Genomic DNA, 19900 nt, shown 5'->3' with positions numbered 1-19900 from the left:
TCACGTTTGCACTTTAACATCTAATGGCTTCAAACATCCTTAGGGGCCAGTAAAAAAAAAACAGGTACACTATCAGTCCATTTTTATGAGGCGAACAATCATCCGCTGCACATTATTGGTCGTTGACAGTATTTACAGACTCATGTTTATTCTTTTGACAAAGTGGCGCCATCTACATTGGTGATTCACATGGGACAGTCTAGTGTGAAGGGAACCCACGGTTGCTGTAGAGACGGAGGGTAAAGAGACACCTACACTGACCACGGCACAGTTAGTGAGTCATGAGAATGAGGCTAGTTCACAGGAAACGCATCCCACACAAGTCCTGTGAGCTGAGCACTTTGGGTCAATCAGCTGTGCCAACATGAATGGAGTAGGGACACCATTAGACATGTTGTCTTTAGGTGGGAAATAAGAGGAATGGACATTTTGTGCTTGTTCAATTTTCTGTAACACACATGTTTTTATAAAGTCGGTTTCAATAATCCAAATGTCACTCATGCAATGTGATGTAATCTGTGCAACTGGGCGTTTTGACTGCATGCTGTCAACCCCCGAAAATGACCTAACTCTGTTTATGTTAGGCCTGGGAGAGCTCTAATTGGCAAACTTGGTTGGATATGCACAACTTTTTTAGACATGGTCAATGGAAGTGGGAAAGTTTTAACATTTACACTTGAAATTTCAACATTGGCAATTAAATCGAAATATATTCTCAATGTATCATGAAAATGTTTGGACATTCTTTATCATTATATTTTCAACATCCTAGAATAATTGAAAAATGAAAACTAAGATAACTTAAAATTAAAGGAAGAAAAACTATTAAAAGTCCCCTTGTGGTGAAAATCCAGCTTTTAATATTGTTTATATGTCCATGTGGTCTTTTTAATATGCATTTGTACATGGTTTGTCTTAAAGCATATGTCAACACCATTGCTGAGTAACTGCAGTGAACCAAAGACAGTCTCAAAAACAAGGTTTGAAATCGCCGGTGTTTCTGACATCACAAACTACCTTGTAACCAATCTGGGGCCTATACCATGAAGCCGGTTTAGGTGGCTAACTTTCAGTTTAGTTTGCGCCAACCCTGGGTTTTGGACCATGAAAATGGTTTGGCTTTTAGCAGTGTTCATCACCATAGTAACTTACGCTGCACGGCTAACCTGGTCCGGGGCAGGTTATGTTCCAGGTAAGAGGTTGCAAACCAAACTTGGACCAATCAGCTGTGAGCAAAGTGACACATGTCTGATGCGATAAAGTCACTCCACCTGTTTCTACTCCAAATTAAATGTCTCTACATAGCAAATGATTTTTAAAGACAAAATCGTCTGGTTTTTAGTGATGCTTATTTAGAATTATAAATTTGTATGATTTAGATATTATTTATGTAATTATTATACCCTTTATCAATCAAACATGTAAAAATTTATTTAATTAATTATTATGACGCAGTTTAAATGAATAAATATATAAAGGTAATATAAAGCACTTTAGCATCAATAGATGAAGCTATAAAATACCTACATGTGAGCTTAAATGTTCAATTCTCTCTATACCTTTATCAGCTGTATAAAATAACTTCAGAACTTTTACTTGCACTGATATACATAGCGAGACTTTTTCTTTTAGTTGTCCTCTTTCATAGACAGCTGTTTTCTTCTTGCTGTGTAAATTTGTTTAAATTCATACTATTTTAATATTTTTATTTAATAAGTGAATTGCACTGCTTCTCTCGCGAGAAATTAATCTCAGTTTCACTCTTTCTCAACATGTGATTGGCTGTTCGCTACTGATGTCACACTTAAACTCCTAAACTCAGGATCAAAGCCTGAGTTGACAGAGAAAGTTGATGATCAGCATCATGGTACATACAAAGCCTGGTTGGATTGGTTTGGTTTTGTCAACTCTAAACTAATCCTGTAACCCTGAGTTTGTTCAACTACCATCATGGTACAGGCCCCAGGTCAACGTGTGATCGTAAATAAGTGGATCTCTGAGCTGCTGTGAGTGAGTGGAGGCGGGGCTCATTTGCATATTCATAGAACTGCATATACTAAATGAGGCAAGGGTGTGGAGTTACATTCAAGCTATTTTAAAGCATAAAGACATTTCTTTAAGGAAAAAAAAAACATTTAACCATGTAATTTTGGTGATCAAAGATGAGTTTTAAGGGATAAAAACTCTTCTTTTGGAAGATTTCAGCTCTGCTAACTCTGGACATTCATCATCCAACACAACATCCTCGGATATTTTTAAACAATATTGAAGGAGTTTGTCATGACACGTAATTTCAAGAATCTAAGCAAAAGCATTTAGATTAAAATGATTTTAAGACCATTACAACATGAATTTAGTCAAGCATATCCAGACTTTTGAATGGCAGTGTATAATTTATCAGACAGACATCCAAAGGAAATTTAATGTGATGGCAAAGGTCCTGTTGTTAACTTTTTCACCGTTTTGCAGCAGTACAGAAGCTCTGTTTAGGATTGGCTGATAAACTGAGTGCTGTACACTGAACTGAGCGAGTGGGAACTGAACAATGGTCGTATTATTGCCAGTATATTGGGTTAAATGCTGGCAGGCTAACAGCATCTGACACAATGTGCGTTTGTTATGAAGGTTCCGTCTCATAAACCATTCATATTATATAACTGTCTGTTCGGTTCTCAGAAAAATGCAAACAGTATGTGTACCCTGAATATTTAAGATTTGTAATTTAGTTTGGCGGCTGCTTTGCATCTTCTTGAAATCTTTTGTGTAACATTCTTTAATCAGGTACATGCGGTGATGGGTTTAAAGAAAAAATTCTGAATGTAAAATAGCCTCCCTTTCAATTCATGTGTGTGATTTTGAATTGGCCACACCCCACAGGAAGTTAATTTGGAATGTGAATTAATTGAATTGCAATTCAAAGTAATTCAACATGCATTGAGCAAAATGTGTTCTTTCATCCTGGAAAACAGTTAAATTGACTAAACATGTTCAAATATATAACTAAATACACATTTCTGTTATATTTGCTCATCATTTTCTGTTCGTAAGGCCTACAAACCTGAAAAAAACAGGCTTTTAAAACCTTTTTCAAGGTTTTGTCAAGCCAACATTCAACGTTTTGTCAGGAAAAATTGAGCTTTCCTATTTGAAAATTTAACTTACATAAAGTTTTTTGAATGAATATTTGAATTCCACTTCCTCAATTGTAATTCAGTTCACATTTAAAATAGTATCACTACTTGGAAAGTATTGCACATTCTTCAGGGTTTTCATGTATGCAGAGCCTGACTGGTGCAACACGAGTTATCTTTGCAGCAGCCAATCTAGTAGAATTGCATGATACCAGGTTCCTCCTATATCTGTCTTATGAACATTTACTTTTTAACAGAATCTGTTTTTCCTCACTATCCCGGTTGTGTTTACCTTTCTCCCTGGTGCTGAGTGTTCCCAGGATATCCACATCAGCTTCCATCTACCTACAGTTCTGATAAAACCCAGTGTTATGCACACTGAGATAAGGCTCACTAAGTCAATACCCAAATATCCTCTTTAGACAAAAACATTCTCCATATCTTTACATAATAAAATCTTGTTTTGGAATGGAATGGATACGAGAGTAACTAAAGTAGTAGTGACACTAGACACACAAAAGTGTTTTTCAGTAATGTGACAGCAGTTTTAAAACAGTGTAGCCTTTTCAGTAACAAGCTACTAAATAAAAGAATAATTCATTCTAGTGAATTATTTCATTTGGACGTTTCATCTGAATGAACCGATTTAAAAAAAAAATGTTCAACCAATTTGAGCCTGGACTCTGGACTTTTGTATGGGAATCAGTCTCGTAACTAGGATTGTAAAGGGCACCACTCACAAAGTACATACTTAAATACATGAAAATATAACATAATAAAATAATTTTGTGTTTACAGTCTCAATCAAGTTGTATATCTACAACAAATGCCAAATTTAATGTCTCTCCGTACATGAGACTATCCCTAAATTAATTTCACAAAATAGCAGTGTTCATTCTATTCATTTATTCATTCAGTTTGCAAATAGCAAACTTTAAATTACATTAACATTAAATTAACTTTGAAAACAAAGCATTCCTCTAGCTCAAACATGGTGCTAGTAATGCCAAGGTCATGGATTTGATTCCCAGAAATGCATGAACTGATCAAATGTATACCTCAATGTAAGTCACATTGGAAAAAAGAGTCTGCCAAATGCATAAATGTAAAGTCACTTCCCCAACACTGCTGTATTAATACAAATACTCACGCGCACACACACACACACACACACACACACACACACACACACACACACACACACACACACACGACTGTTTTCTGTTTGCCGGAGGGAGGGTCAGCCGTGCACTGCTTGACCGAGCTAATAGACAAATAACAGGCGCACTTCTATGAATGATGGTGAACTGTTTATTGTGATGAGGGGGGGGGGAAGGGGGGGGGGCACTGCTAATTGGTTGGGCTGTCAGATATGGAATTTGTTAAACATTGCGGTTGGTCTAGCCTGCAGCCAAAAAAATGTGACTGGTGTCCTTCTAAGAAAACAAAACATTTGATTTAATTGAAAAATGGTTTGTCAAATGAGACATTTGTGACTGAATTGTGAAAAAAACATTCATAAGCATTAATGTCATAGTGTGGCACTGAATACATCTGTCTGCCTATAGATTAACGTCTAACAACTGATTAATTCAGCTGCAAATTATCTATTGACATTCATTATGTAAACATTACAACAACAACAAAAAAAAAAAAATTCTTTGTTATTGGAACAGCCATTGCCAAACAACTATACCTACAACTTCCAAAAAGATTATTGGTTTTCTTTAGACGTGTGCTATTCGTTCTTAAGGAAGCTGCTATTTTGATCATCCCAACTGTGAATGGCAATTGTAAGTCTACTGTTTCATCACATGCAAAACCCACGCACTGTTTGTTTTACTTGTTTCCATAGTGATGTTGTCATCCATTAAAAGCTGAACTCAATAGCACAGGCTGCATTAAGATAATAGTCCTGGAAGTGTTTTTGTCTGTCGGATTCCTCACATCGTTTACATTGTTCAACCACTCGATGAGACCAGTGTTACTCACTGACCCCTTTTCCGGTGTATTAGAGGAAGCCGCATGACTCAGATGGTTTGCCTAACCCCCCTCCAGCCCAATTCACCCAGCTTGGTTAGGGAACTACAACCATGCAATGTGCAGATGTTGCTTATTTTCAACTTCTTTCAAGGAAACGTCTCTTGAAAAGTGACATATCTGGTCAAATATAGCCTTAGGAGAGACAACCTAATATTGCTTTTCTTGTGCATTTAGCAAGTACTTGACTTGTCAACCTTACAAGTTTTATTATAGTCTGGTGGAATAAGATCCATTAGACTATAATAAGTAAGTATAACCGTAAATACAAGTATCTGTTACTATATATTTGCCAAGATGAGCTACTATGTAAATCTAGCACATCAGAAGTGGGACTATTCGGCCATAACCTAACCAATAGCTAAACTATTGTGAATCTTTTATCTGATCAGAAAGATGTTTTATGGCTTATTGGCACTTGCCTGTCTGTCCTAGATACAATCTTCACTGGTAGCTTTAATAACATGCCATCTGCAAGTCTCACAACAGGAGATAATCCTCAAATAGATCAAGTATATTTTTATTGCTGCAAAATACAACATTTCAAGTTTTTAGTTTTTAAAGTTTTTAATATAAAACACAACGCTAAAGGCTGAACTCGAGTCAAGCAAGCTGTGATTTTAAAATAGTGGCACGCACTTATTAAGATAATTAATTATTATCTTTTTATTTAATAATTACGTAATTAATAATTACGGTATTCTGCTTTTAGGAAAAGCAGAAATGCACTTTGAGTTGGATAGCAAGTTTTCACATAATGACAAAACATGATGCCTTTAACATAATATTGAATATTCAAGATGGAGGGAAAAACAGCAAGACGCAATACAAGGGCGAAAAATATGTCTCTATGATGTATATGTACAGACACTTTAAAAAAACTGTCTGACCTTTTATCTGTCAAATCTAACTTTGAGAGAAAAGTTCTAAAATGTATATTCCTAAAAAATAATGAATATGCGAGACAAGGGGAAAACCAAGATGAGAAGCAATATAGACATGTATCTAACTAGCTCTGCTTTTATCTACCGGTCCTAACATGGTGACAAAATTACAAAAACAATTCAAGCTTTGCACTTCTGCAGTACATATCTATAGAAATTCAACAGCACAGTAAGAAGGTGCGTAAATCTCAAGCCTCGGAAGCTAAGGGCAATTCTAGAGGCCTGTCCTTGTGCACTTGCAGAACCAGCTCTGTCAGATATGTCAGTGTCCTTTCCCCTGTCGCTGTGGGTGAGGTTTGAATGAACCTTGGCTGTTGTTGCAAAAATGGTTTTCATAGCTGGATAGTCATCAATTAAAACACACCAAGTACCAGGGTTGCTTTACGTAACTCAGCTAATAGCATCTCTGTGACCCTTTAAGAGTCTCCATTTGCAGCTGAGATATTCAGTACTCATATATACATTTAGATGGCAAAACTGTCTGTATTATACATAAATCATCATGCTCTGATTCGTGGCTAATTTATCACCAAGTTTATTAGCGTAAAAACTTAATGTTCCTGATTAAGTCTGTGCTTCAATGAGTTTTCTTCCTGTAATATCTGTGGAGCAGTTAATATTTAGCTTTGCATGTACCCAGCTACACCTTGCAAGTGCTTACTCTTATTCCTTAGAGTGTGTTAACCTCGAAATGTGTGTGTTTGTGTGCGTGTGTCTCCCTGGGTGGGTGTGTTTGCATGTCTTCTGTGCTGTATCTGTTTGTTGTAGGTTTACAGTTTAAGTGGCTCCTTGTATCACTGTTTGTGACTGCAAATGTGTGTGTGTGTGTGTGCGTGTGTGTGTGTGTATACACACACCTATTTAAATGGACTAAGCCCATCTTATCCAAATCATTTTCTCCATGTGTCAGAATCAAGGTCACGAGCCTGTGTTTTAATGTTGCTAAAAGAGAGATAGATAGATGGACAGATAGAAAGAAAGAGAGAGAGACAGAGGGAAAAAATGACAAAAAGAAATGGTCAAACTGGAAAGTCAGGATTTATGAAAGCAAGAAAAAAAATGTACGAATGCATGGATCTGTTGAGAGACGAACAAGACATACCCTTCCTGCAACCTAAAACTAGAATCTGTGTCACTCTTAAAGAAGTTAACAGTATATTGAATAACTATTATTTAAAGTTTCATGTTACCATGCCATTTACCATTACACAACTCGTCTCCCTACTGTCCGGCTTCAGTGTGGATGTCTCCAGACAGGCTTCAAAGGTCAAGAGGTCACATTCCTGGAACCTCTCAGCATTCTTCCACGGGGATGTGCTTTATGTGTGTGTACAGCAAAGTTTTATACATGGTGTGTGACTATGTGTGTTGCATGTATGAGAACATGTTAAGGTGCAGATTTTTGCGGACAACATTCCTACAAGCAAAATCAAGTCTGCTACAAGCACTTGTCATGCAGATGATTTATGTGCTACAGTTCGACTTTTCTTTGCACATGATGTGTCTGTTTGGAATACTAATTCTGATTGGTCCCTTGCAGCATTCTGTGGTCAAATATTTTTGTATAATGATACTGAACTATATAACGTTGCCCCAAGCATCTGATTCCCTACATCTTTAAACTAATCTACATACAACTAGTGTAAGCTCAAATCAACCTCATGTTAATTCGCATGAATTTATGGTCCCACACATACCATAACCTTTTTAACCAACTAAGACTGAAAACTTAAAAGGATAATTCACCTAAAAATGTAAATTCTGTCATAATTTACTAACTCTCATGTCATTCCAAATGATGACTTTATTTTGCATATAAAAAACCCTCAATGAGGTTCAATGCAATGTGGACCCTGACATCCTCTAAAATATATTATTCTATTTTCTTTAAAGTTGAATTGCTATCTGAATTTTGAAAGTGGTGCCAAAGCTACAACCTTATTGCACTTTTTCCAATCGCATTGAATTTCAATTACTGATTAATTTTTTGGTTGGATGAATTTCAATAACTGAGGAAGGTAAATTAAAACTCATAAAATTGAGTAGAAATGCCAAGTTAAAGATGTTGCAATGATGAAGTCTTTTATAGTCACAAACAAAAAAGGAGGATTTATCTGCCCAATTAAAACACATCTTGGATGAGCATTGTGACATCACAGATTAAGCATTGACGTATTGATTTCAAGTATCTGCTTTGTCATTCTGAAGTCCACAAATTAAAGTCATATGTCATATCTTTGCCATTTGTCACTAAGGTGTAACCATGCTAGGGTGGCTCCATCATATTTTTCAGCAGTGCAATCCTTATTTACAATGTGAGAAGGAGGAGCTCCCTAATGGACCTGATGCAGAGGACCTGATAAAGGGTTTCCCCAAAACTCAGCAGATGAGCCAGTTCTGAGTTTTTAAAGGTGGAGTGCCACCTTTGCCTTGCCAGGGAGGTGAAAGGTTGACTGCTGGTGCTTTTGAGCACAGGTGTTTGTTTTGACAACATGCTAAGAGAAGAGACAAGAGGTCTGGCTAGTCCAGATAATCCAGACACAAACATATGGAAGTACACACCAACATGAGCACGCTTGCAAGTGTACATTGCTATGGATGCCTGCTTCAGACACACAAGGGTGTGGTGCAGTACAACTTGTCTCTCACTCGCTCTCTTTGAATGGGCCACTTGGGCACTGCTTATGTCATCATTTCCAGCCTTTGCCACCCTGGAACACAAAATAAACAATGACAAGAAAAGAAGGCTCATTTTAAGATAAACATGATGGGGAGGGCGCTAGACCTTACACACTTCCTCGCAATGACTCAGTGTTTAGACTGATACTCTAATTTAGTGTTTGGCGGCACTAAACAGGAAAATTTGAAGACGCACGTCCCGAAATCTCAAAACAGTTACCGGAAATCTGAGATAAGGCAACAAGTGACCCCCATTAAGGGGAGGGGTGTGTGTGTGTGTGTGTGTGTGTGTGTGTGTGTGTGTGTGTGTGTGTGTGTGTGTGTGTGTGTGTGTGTGTGTGTGTGTGTGTGTGTGTGTGTGTGTGTGTGTGTGTGTGTGTGTGTGTTAATCTACACATACTGACAGACACATTGAGCCAGCAGTCACATTCCACTGGAGTCAAGCAGCAATTTAGCCCACTATCCTGAAACATACACTCTTGCTGCTGTAATTAGTGCTGTTTGATAGAGCAAACATCCCTATTATTGTTAGTCATACTTGGGGTTAGGAATCTGAACAAAAACCCTCTACATATTAAACTATAGTAAATAAATCCTTTTTAGGAGAGTATATGCTATTACTTTGCTAAGCACTCAAACTTGTGTGTTCTATCAGCCAATATTGTTCAAATTGACAATGTATTCAATTTAATTTATTACATTGAAATATAAATGACATTGTGTCCGAAAATGACAGAATATTATTTGGGGTGAGGGTTGGAGGTGGTGGACTATCCCTTTAATCCTAGACATCCTGGAGATTTCAAATCCATATCACTGCCACTGTCTCATAGGAAGTGTACTTAACTAACATGGCACATCGTAATTTCTTCTGGGAAAGCCCACCCTCAGGAGAGTCACATCCAACCACATTCAAGCCCAGATTAGGGGGAGCCAATGGTTGCACACTAAAGCCAATGGAATCCACATGAGTCATATCCAGAGTCAGGATGTGTGAGAAGTGACGTATAAAATGGAGGAATACTATTGCTAATGTGCAACAGAACAGAGTTCTGAAGTGCATCTCAGGAAAAGTGGTTTCCAGTAAGTTTTCCACAATGACTATAAACAGGCAACACATAGAAGGTGGCCAAATCCCAGGGGCCGTAATTTTAAACATATGTGCCTAGAAACATGTTGCCCTGGCAACTTAATTCTGTTTAGCATCATTGTTAAAATAACATCTGCTTTCAAACTGATGGAGAGGAAAATTGTATTGCTTAGAGGCTGCTCTTTCATAGATCAAGAGACTGGTGGAGTTATCAGATTGAGTGAAGTGTCAAAATTGATTCGGATGTTTCTCCTAAAAAATAAAATAAGAAATAAAGAAACAAATTAGACAATAGCTGATAAATAATAAGAGTATAGAGATAATGGATAGCAGTCTGGATCATAGATTTTATAGATGACAAGCTTTCTTGGCCTGCAATGAATCAGACTGGCCCTATTCAACACATTTCAAAGACACAAACTGTTTATTCCCTGACTCTGAGATGTAACATTTCCTAGAACAGCTTCTCCAGAGTTCAGGGATGCAGGCAGTTTACCAAACAACTTAATTTTAAAGTTGAAAATTTGGGTTTATTAATCACAAACGCATGCAGGAATTTTGACTCACATTTCAGACTAACACTGATTCAAAAGAGCTCACGAACAGGATCTTAATTAGATCCGTGCTGAACCTTAAATGACCTTATTGCGATTTCTCGTTAACCCTTTCTCTTTATGATTACATATTTTAAGGATTACATTTCCTGTCTTCTACAAACATAACTCATTTTCCTCTTTGTGTGTGTTTTGCTTGTATGTGTGTGCGTTTGAAGTGTGTCTCCTGTGGGCCTTGACATTGCTCCGAGTGGTGGGCGTGGCTTTGGCAGAGGTGTGATTAACTCTGACTGACTCAGGGACAGGTGTTTTGAAAGTAGAGGAACGCACCTGTAACATCCTCCTGCTTATTTTAGTTTCAGACTGACAGTCAGCTCACTCCTTCACACGCAAACCTCTGTCATGACCTAAACACACACACATACACCAATTGGTGCTGTGACCAAATATCACGGCATTAGTAATTTTACATTATGGTAACCATAAATAATACAATATAGTTGTTTGGCTGAAAATTCAACTAAAAATATGGTTTATATATTAATATTTACAAATGCAAACCAAAAGATCAGGTTATATACTTGCAACACAAGTTAAAAACAAATGGCTCACAAAATAATAATAAAAAAAAAAATTTAAAGATAGTACCACTCTAAATAGTACATTTTGACTGAATGAGCCACACAGCTTATATACACATACCTATGACTTGTAACTGCACAAGTTGTATATTAAGTTGTGAAAGTTCTTCCTTGTTATATTTTGAAACATGTTACGCTTTTGTATTTTCGCATTTGTTCATGTTTCTTTGTCGTATATACGCGTTAATAACGTGAAATAGTCCTGCCCATTGCCATATAAATGGTCAAATTTACCACACCTTGGTGGATTCTTTTCTAACTTTGCATGATATATATATACTCACACAATACCACCCAGATCAAATACACATACAGTACATGCCTGCTCTGGTTCTCTTCATCAACATGAGCACAACTTCTGGGATCTCAACAGCTCATTTCACAATTTAGGCTACGGCCATTGATTCTTTGCCTTAGAAGAACAAATGACACGTGTATCATTTTGGCACAATCCATCTGTGAAGTGACATTGAGTGCTATTGTGATCAGCACTCAAGTCATGTGGAATTTCCTGTAAGATGGCCATTGTGACGTAAACCACCTTGAGAGTCAAAAGAACTGATTGAGTCATCAGGCACTACAAAGTGAAGGGAGGTAAACTAAAGGAGATGGACTATTGTTTGAGAAGCGTGCACAGCTTGTTTGTTTGAAATGTTGGATGATATCATCCCCATCTGACATCAACCTGACGATTCATTCAAATTTTTAAATATAAGCACTTGTATGCTTCAGATTTGCCATACCAGAAAACAGACCAGTTACAATTAGATAAAGATCTTGCATGACTGCAGGCAAATCAGATTATTATCACCTCCTCCACCTTTTCAGATGACACTATTCCATGTTATACTGCCAAAAGCAGTCAGGCTACAAAACCCATTTTGGAACAGTTTCAAAGCAGCTTTACAGAGATAACAGGAAAATAATGAAACAAAGTTTGTTTCCAGAAGAAAATAACGTCACAGTCCAGCTTAAGTAAGTTCAATGTTTCATTTTTGTTGTAAAAAAAGTTTTTAATTTAGTTAATTTATACATACAGCCCAGGGGTGCCCAATCCTGCTCTTGCCGATCGACTGATCGACTGGCACACTTCATCTCCAACCCTAATCAAACAAATTTAAGACCTTAAGTGGTTGCATCAGGTGTGTTTGATTAGGGTTGGAGATGAAGTGTGCAGGACAGTCGATCGCCAGGAGCAGGATCGGGCACCCCTGATACAGCCGCTCTGGAGTAAACCGTGATGTCATCGTCCAGCTCAGTTCAGTTCTCATATAATGGTGTCAATGCAGGCAGATCAATATTATTGTTGAATATTAAATTAAACTTACATTAAGTTAAAAAATTAAGTTACATTTAATGTCCCCAACTAAGCAAGGCAAAAGCCAATGGCAACAAAGGTGCAAAAAGGCGACAGTGGCAAGGAACCAAAAGTTAATCAGGTGGCAGAAGTCCATCAGACTCAGTCGGGGGTCCAGTTCTCCTCTGGGCAACGAACCAAAAGTGTATGATTATGATTCAGGCAGCATTACAGGTCAGATTGGATGGAAAATAAGGGGAGATGCCTCTGCTGCTGCCATAGGCTCTTAATTATAGGGTACAGAGTGAATTAAAGCGAACTGGGTGTTCTTTACCTTTGTCTGACTACAGTGTGATGGGGATCAGAGGTATCGACTTCTTTTCAGATGTTTCTTCTAAAATAACTTATGGAGAAAAAACAATACAAATGAGACAATAGGGTTTATGTCGAACGTCACATGACCAAACAGAAACCCTGGTCTCATCGCATCCGCTTGTAAAGTGTTAACAGCAGTATGAACTGATGCTCATATCTATGGACTTTTATGGTAATCTGCTACCTAGTTCACTTTGTTATTGCCGTTTTTATTTTTATATATCTAAACGTTAGAGTGAAGAAGAAAAAGGAAAAAACTTTTGGATATCAATCTGTATATGCAAAGGGACATTGGTTATTCTTATCTTTGCTCGCTCCTTTTAAGTTACAGTAAAATAGCAAATGTTTTCACAAAGCACATACAAAAGACCTGAACCGGAAGCGATGCGATCTGTTTTACAGAATACAAAAGTTAAGTTGCACATAATCCTTATTGTTGATGCACAATTAGACTATAGAGCTACATAATTAAAAGGATAGTTCACCCAAAAATGAAAATTAGCCCATGATTTACTCAACCTGAAGCCATCCTATGTGTATATGACATACTTCTTTCAGACGAATACAATCAGAGTCATATTAAAAAATGTCCTGGCGAGTGGACATAAAGTTTTAAATATGGATATTTTTTCTTACACAAACGCATTGCTTCACTTCACAAGGCCTTTATTAACCCCCAGAGTTGTGTGGAGCAATTTCATCATGAATGGATACTCTTTAATGGGCTTCCAAAAAAATGTACCCCATGACTCCCATTATAAAGCGTGGAAGTTAATATATATTTAATATAACTCCGATTGTATTCGTCTGAAAGTAGAATGTCATATACATCTAGGATGGCTTCAGGGTGAGTAAATCATGGGCTAATTTTCATTTTTGGGTGAGCTATCCCTTTAATGAGGATAGCATACAGTAGCCCAGACAATTTTGCTCTGGAGGAAATTTGATATATAATGATGAGTAATGATAATGATGATGAGTTCATATACTGAAATCTTCTTAACAAATCTGATCACAGTTTGTGGGGACCTCTTATGAAACTTCATAAGAGAAAAATCTGAGAAACAATAAACTTAATTTAATCCCATTGCTGTCTAAGAGATACAACTGAGGTATTAAATACATCACTTTTATAATTTTGCTCGTTATAGGGGGTTATTGTAGAATCCAAAAATTGCCTGTATTTAAAGGGATAGTCCAAAAATAATGTCATCATAAATCTGTTTGTATTTTTTATTTTGTGGAAAAGAAAAGAAGATATTTTAAAGAATGTTCGGAACCAAACAACATTGGAGCCCATTGATATCAATGGACAACAAAACCAGTAAGACATTTCTTAAATTATCTTCTTTTATGTTCCACAGAACAAAGAAAGTAATACAGGTTTGGAACCACATGGGGTGAGTAAATGATGACAAATTTTTATTTCTGGGTGAACTAATCCTTTAATGGTACCAACTATACATTGTTCATCCTTGTAACATTCTACCTCCATTATAATTTCCACTCCAGGCTATCTTTGCACTGAAATTAGCCCTATAATAAAAATCAAACGTTTAATGAATGTTCTGTTTCCAAATAGGCATAGCGTGATCTCATTGCAGAAGATTTCTCATTGCAGAAGAAAAGTCAGACGGTAGCACAAAACGCCCACTCTTATGCTATAATTATATTTTTCTTTCAAATGAGAATTTTATTCTCCTATCTGTCATACAGGATGCGCCTACACATCTGACAGATGACTAACCGCTCACCTGGAGTATAATTAAATCCCTCCATTCTATTGAAGCCTTCTGAGGATGTATGAGGCATAAAGGGTCTTGTGACTCACAACCAGTCAGGTAATATAAGCCTGACTTGAATGAACAGGACAGTGGCGAAATCAAATCCAGATCTGTGTCAATAAGCTAAAAAAGCCTGGGGTGAAAAAAGCATCTAAAAAAAGCATACCATTTCCAGACTGCAGGTGTGGATCCGGGGAAAAGTGGTTACATGAGTCAGAGGGGCTGAGTCAGTCTCAACAGGTGGGATTTCCGAAATTGGGATTATTAGATATTCATGTAGAAAGATGAAAAGAGGATGGAAAAACATGTTATATATTCTGTAACTGTGCTATGAAGTAACTAAAAGTAGCAGCACTGATGTAGCTGTTTTTAAATGTCACATTGCATTATTTTAAATTATGAGTACCTTGTAGACTGGAAACATCGCCAACGCTCTCCAATTCAAATCTATCCATTAATGCCCTGTATGGACCACTGATCTAGAAAAGGACAGAGAAACACTTGCATGGCTGACTGCTCCTGGGCCACTTAAACTCTTACATCAGCCTGATAATTGCACTTAAACATGCACAAACACAATCCTTTTGGCTTCAGCCTGTGGCTACAACACAGGGGTTCATACAGTTGTCAATTAACCAAGAATGTTTTCACCCCTGTTTACCCATAGGCTGCTCCAGTTTACCTGTGCTTTAAATGACAGGGTTTTGTGCTAAAAGTTTTCCAAGAAAAACTACCTGTGGAGGTCCATGCAATTATGTTGAGCACTAACTCGCAGAGGTCATTCTTATTGCTTGTCTTAACTGGGTTTTGGGAACTCCTTTGAACTAGTGCTTTGATTGCACAAGTGTTAAACAAGTGGTGTGAATCTTTCTGTGGATTCTGTGGAAGCATCACTGTTATTATGATTATTGTAATAAATAAACCCTTAAACACAAACACTGTTTGTGCTACAGACATGAAACAAACTACCTCAAATCTTTCTGGATTTATGATGATTGCCTGGTGGACAATAAAACAGGTGAAAAAAATCCCACTAAATAATAACCTAGAAACCACCAATCAACCACCCACAAAACTCATCATCACGACACTGAACATAACATTTTGAAAATCTACTCTTTCTTACTATTAGGATGCCTCAGTAACTAGCTGCCAAACACTTACATTTATGCGTTTTAGTAGACACTTTTATCCAATGCGACATTATATTCAAGGTATACATTGACCCATGACCTTGCCAATGCTTGCACCATGTCTACTGTTGGAGCTACAGGAATACCCAGAAATTGGTCCGTTTCATAAAAGCTTTCCTTAAACTTTTGTTCCACAAGCACAAGTTTAAAGCCAGTTTCTTCAATATAAACAGCTACATGAATCACAGATTCAAATACATTTCAAGAAAAATAGCTGCAGAAGATTCACAAACTGATGCAGTCTGTAATGGAGGTTGCTGGAGGTCCCTAATGGTCATGGAGGAGTCTAATGATTTACTATTTTACAGTAGGGAGCAGCTGCAATAAATTACGACAGCTCATAATTTATGCTTCATTACATCTAAAAATTAAATTAAATGAGCAGTGCTGAATTCATTCAAGTGTGCATGCCAAGTGGGAAGCTTAGAGCGGATTATAAATATATGTGTGTCGGTAAGAAGCACCTATTCTTGTTGCAGGGTTAGATTGCTCATCACAGCTTCTATATTTGTTGGTGACAATTGGGTGTTCAATTCTGAGCTCATCTAGAACTGATGAAATGCTGTATAATTATAACACAGAGCGGGAACCAGGTTTAGTCCACTAGATAAATCACTCACTCTCACTTTACCTCTTTCTCTCTCTCTCTTCAAATACATTTTATAATTAAAAACTGTGGCTATTTTTGAATAGATTAAGGATACAACTCCTCTAACAGACAACATGGCACACTTGACAATCTCGTTAACACATTTCCAACACCCTTTTATCTAAATCGACTTAAAGTGCATTTAAGGTGTTTGCTATTTGTATGTAACCTAATAATGACCTTGGATGTCATATGTTGCATTACCGAAAAAGGCAGTTCTGTTTAAATGCAGCTTTGTTGTAGTTTACAAACTGAGGTGCAATATGCTTACCAACTAAAGCAGCTGCAAGAGATATTTTTTGGAATATGATGCCTACAGATATTACTGAAATAGTGTGTCAATTACTGAAATAGTGTGTCTCAGTGTCCTGAGAAATCTGTGACAGTGTTTGACCCTGTAAACAGTCATTCTGTTTGCAATTCTGTTTGGTCTGTAGAAATTGTTCCTTACCTTGAACACAAAGAAGGGTTGACCATGGTGTGGACGGGCAGCTCGGAATTGACCAATAATTTTGTGCCAACCTGGAAGTTACTCACTGCAGTATACAAACACATTTTTTTCCTGCACTTTGAGTTTATGACGTGAAACAGGTTTGCTGTCTCTATATATCTCATATACTTTTATGCAGATTGTTTTGTTTTCTTTACCTCCTCCCTCTTCTGTCAAGCTTTATTTTGTTTGATTTTAATTACAGAGTTTGTATTTGATATGTGACATGGGTTAGTATCTAGCTACATGTATAATATTTTGGTACATTACAATATATGCTGTACGTGTTTAAGTGTGTTAATGTTTAGTTGTGTTTTTGCCCATGACTATGCATGTGTGTATGTGCGCGTGAGTCACACACATACATAGACACACACACACACAAAGTGCATACAGTAACACACAGCCCATGTGAACCAGAAGAACAGGTCAGACAACTGTAGATAAAGGGGGACAACAGGAAACAAGGATGAGTCTTCTGTGTTTAACTGCGGGTGGCAGGCTTAGCCAACACACAAAATCATCACTAAAACACTTAACACAAAACACACATTTTCTTTTATAACGCGTTAGACTACCAGATGTCCTAATGCATACACCCGATTAAATAACTTAATTCAGATAAAATCAGACTTAGCCTACATAAAAACAAACATCATTAAATTTTATATAAAACAAAGTAGCAGGCCAACTAGTACAATTTGGACTGTCAAAATAAACCTTATCATTCCAATCTGTATAAACCAGCATTTCTCTCATCCAACTAAACAGTTCTAGAATCATGTTAACACGGTGTTCTTATTTGCACTTTGCAATCTTATCTCAAACCCTGCAGGTGATGCAATTGCTGCAGTAGCAATCATACCGGTACTTTTCCTTAAAGGTGCTTTGTGCAATTTCACTACTGTATTTTACTGTATAAACCCTTGACCAGTATTATCAAATGTAAGACATACTCATCCTTCAGAAAAACATGTGCCAAAGCACTTATGTATACATGCAAACATATTGCAGACCATTGTTTTTGTCCTATAATACATATATGGAGACAAAAGAACATGCTGAAGGAGAAGGATTTTCAGAGCAAGTTGGAAAAAGAGCAGAGTAAGGATCAAGTGAGGCAGAGAACGAGAGTCTAGTTAATAATTTGTCAGCGACTGTGGTGGATCTAGCCAGCGTGTTGACAACGAGCCCAGTGTTCTCTGGGTCCGCTGATGGAGATTAGAGCTGGACTCATCCAACCATTCACGGGGGGAGAGAGAAAGAGAGAGCTAGACGGACATGAGGGGTCTAGTGAGAGCGGGGGGTTTTGGATGCAACACAAATGGAAGTTCAACAGAACAAGGCAGTGAGTCCACAGGGAATCAAGTGAGAACAGCATTCTGGGAGATCTCAGCACTAGCTTTCAGCACTCCCCGAAATGCTCACACACTCTATACTGCTTCCAAATGCAACTGAGCACCTTCTCTGACGTTGGTAAACTGATGCTTTTTGAAACAGTTTCATCATGCATTTGTTCTTTACTATAAACAGTATAAAAATACAATCCTAAACACCAAAAACAAGCCGTAAACCTGAGCAATAGCCGCAGCAGAACATTCTTACGCAAGCTGTAAAATCTCAGACTTAAACTAGACACCAGGGAACAAACCAAACACACATGATGTTGACAGAGTAATTATCTGCTGATAGGACAAACAGACTCATAACCGGTCACATCTCCGTTCCCTGAAACCAGGTACATTTAACCCATGATATCAGCTGTCCAAACACACTTTGGCTACAGAGTGTACCCTTGCACGGCCCCGAGGCCATCAGCTTCCACCCACGCATGTCTTTTTTGCCCTCTCTGTGCATATCACTAGATCCGTATGCCTCTATCACTCATTTCCTTAATCAGATTAGATGAATATATTCAGCTGATAAATGTGCTTTAACCTTCTTTACCTTGTGTATATATGTTTGTTTATCAGAAAAAACAGTAACAGCATGCAGTTGTTAACCACTTTAATGAGCAGCACTCTTGAATATTGTGCAAGCAGGGCACATCAGGGCGCATACTAAGATGCATCCTCAACCCATGTTCACTGCATGCTGTTTGCACTGTTCTGCCACCTAGTGGCTTCCTGGGGTGAAGTGTGCAGTACCAGATGATACATGACAGTGCTTATGACCGTGTTAAAGGATTTGTATGCAAAATAGACATAATCTTTCAAAGAACATACATTCATTTTTCACGATGTTACCATGCTGGAAACCTTTTAAATGCCAATGGATGAATTAAAAGTCAGACTAAAGTAAGAGTATTCACTTCAAAAAGTGTAAAGAAACATGGTGTATGAGTGGCAGCCTAGTTATTAAGGACCTGGGTTGATAACTCAAATTTTACGTGCAAGCCCTGAAAAGGGTTATACCATTATTCTGTTGAGAAAGACACTTAAAAGTATGACAAACATGAAAATGTTTTGCCAAACTAAATTAACTTTCCTATGACAAATTTCCTTTTGAAAATAATTTTGAGGCCAGATACATGTTTTATCTCCCCCTGATGCAAATTAATACTAATATGCACATTTTAGTGGTATATAAGGTACAAAAGTACCTTTCAAATTACTGCCACAATAATAACCTGGTGTACCACTAAAGCTACCAATGTTTTTTATGACAGTGAAGCGGAAATGACAAAAAAAGTCATTAAAACTACAATTTACAGTGTGCTTCAAGTCACTCACAGTCCAAGATGGTGTAGCTATATACTGTATGTAGATGCCAAGATTTTGTCCTGTTTGACTGAGTATGTAAGGGGGGGTTCCTCGGCTAGTTTTAATGAATCAACTATAAACCTCCATGTTTAATGCAGCCTCAGAGCATAAAACAAACTGCAAATGTGCAGCTTCATAATAACTCACCCAAACCTACGCACACACCCGCTCATCAACACCTACACATGCAGGAAGAGGGAAGGTGGAAGATCCACCTACGCATGTTTAAAACACACCCATGCACTGCACTCGAGGAACGCTGTCCAAACAT

This window comes from Siphateles boraxobius, unplaced genomic scaffold (genome assembly GCF_051911475.1).
Source record: "Siphateles boraxobius isolate OS27281-9 unplaced genomic scaffold, OSU_SipBor_1 5, whole genome shotgun sequence".
In the NCBI taxonomy this organism is placed as follows: domain Eukaryota; kingdom Metazoa; phylum Chordata; class Actinopteri; order Cypriniformes; family Leuciscidae; genus Siphateles; species Siphateles boraxobius.
This window is presented reverse-complemented; position numbering follows the sequence as displayed.